The sequence below is a fragment of the Gekko japonicus genome, unplaced genomic scaffold, assembly GCF_001447785.1.
Source record: "Gekko japonicus isolate JY-2015 unplaced genomic scaffold, Gekko_japonicus_V1.1 scaffold10244, whole genome shotgun sequence".
In the NCBI taxonomy this organism is placed as follows: domain Eukaryota; kingdom Metazoa; phylum Chordata; class Lepidosauria; order Squamata; family Gekkonidae; genus Gekko; species Gekko japonicus.
Genome location: NW_015161110.1, coordinates 2,027 through 3,719, shown reverse-complemented (window position 1 = coordinate 3,719; position 1,693 = coordinate 2,027). Strand labels below are relative to the sequence as shown.

General features: G+C 59.8%; 1 protein-coding gene across 1 annotated transcript in view; it reads left to right on the top strand.

Moving 5' to 3' along the window:
- LOC107122714 (transcription factor LBX1-like) overlaps positions 1–1,693 on the top strand; it is a gene marked incomplete at both ends in the record, with an annotated part of 4,640 nt that overhangs the window by 929 nt on the left and 2,018 nt on the right. The gene's annotated exons all lie outside the window — the stretch shown is intronic.

Below are 1,693 nucleotides of genomic sequence, written 5' to 3'. Positions count from 1 at the left end.
CCGAGCCCGACAGGCCCCGAAGACTGTTGGGCGGGCCTGGGTTGGCGGGAGGCTTCCTCTGGGGTCCCGAGCCCGCCGGGGCCGCGGCGCCCTCCGTTTCCAGCTGTGGGGAAAGGGCTGGGGCGGCTGGCCCGGAAAAGCTCCGGCTCCCGTTCGGCCTGAGCCCGAAGGGGGCCCGATCCTGGCTTCTCGGCGCCGCCCGAAGGACCTTTGGGGGCCGGAGGCCGGGACGCCACCCGTGGCCGGCGCTTCTCTCCGGCGGAGCCCGCCTGCGCCAAGCTCTCGCCCGGCTCCGAGGGATCCGGGAACAGCGACGCGCGTCCCAGGGCTGGAGGCCCTTTCTTTCCCAAAGGCGGGGAAAGGTGGAGGCCGCGTCTGGGAGCCAAGCGGGCCTCAAGGAGCCCGGACTCCGGGACGGGACAGCGTCGAATTCTTTCCGCCTTCGGCCTTCGGCCCTCTTTCGGCCTCTTCTTTGCAGCCACCGCAAGGCGGGGAAAGATCGCCGCAGGCCGAACAAACCGCCCCCCCCCCAGGACCCCCCTCGCCCGCGGCTTCGAAAACGGATTTCTTTTTCCTCTGCTTGTTCCGAACCCGTCTGTCGCCCCCGGGAAGGTGTCCGGCCGAGTCGCGTCATCCGCCCAAGGCGCGGCTGCAGAAGCAAGAGGCAGGAATCCCTTTTCAAATCCCAAGCGCTTTCCGGCCGCGGCGAATTGCGACGGTTGTCTTCTTCGGGCGCTTGAAAAAGGGACAATTTAAATCCCTCCGGGGTTATTTGTTCGTTCGTTCGTTCGTGCGCTTATTTTGCATTGCTCCGTTGGCATACAAATGGGTCGGCTGGAAAGTTTATTTGTCAAGCTTTTCCTCCGAGGTGTGTCTTTTCCAACCACATTCCCGCGGAGGCCCAGGCGGGAAGAGGCTCAACGGGCCCCGCGGGAGGGAACTCGGCGCACACAGTCGCACAGGCCCGCGCCTTCCCCGAGTGCAAAAAATAGGAAACACACACACACACACACACACACACACACACACACACACACCCTCCCCAAGAAGCACACGGAGGAGGAGGAGAAGGAAGAGGAGAAGGAGAGAAAGCGGACAGGGGCGCGGGGAGAATAGTCGGGGTGTGTAATAAGCAGGACGCGGATCTGACCCACAAACGGGGGGCTGTGCAGACTCCAGGGCAGCGGCGGGACTGAGCCCCCGGGGCAGAACCCGGGAGTGGATTAGGGGGGCCCCTCAACTCTCCCCCGTCCAGCTAGTTCGAAAACGAGGAAAGCGTGTGTGTGTGTGTGTGTGTGTGTGTGTCAGTGCGTGGAGGGGATTTCCTTTTCTTCCAGGGGAAAGTGAAGCTTGAGGGCAGGCCGCCTTCGCTGCTCCTGCGAAGAGGACCAGAGAGCGACATAAAATCGTGAGAGGAAGGAGGGCCGGATTCCTCCTCCTCCACCTCCGGGGCTTTTGCCTGCTTCTTGGAGGCACAGCCTGGGTGACCGGGGAGGCTTTGCAGCCTGGCTTCGTCGCTGTTGTTGTTGTTGTTGTTGTTGTTGTTGTTGTTGTTGTTGTTGTTGTTATTATTATTATTATTATTATTATTATTATTATTATTATTATTATTATTATTATTACCACTACTACTACTACTACTACTACTACTACTACTACTTATTTATTTTACTACTACTACCACCACCACCAC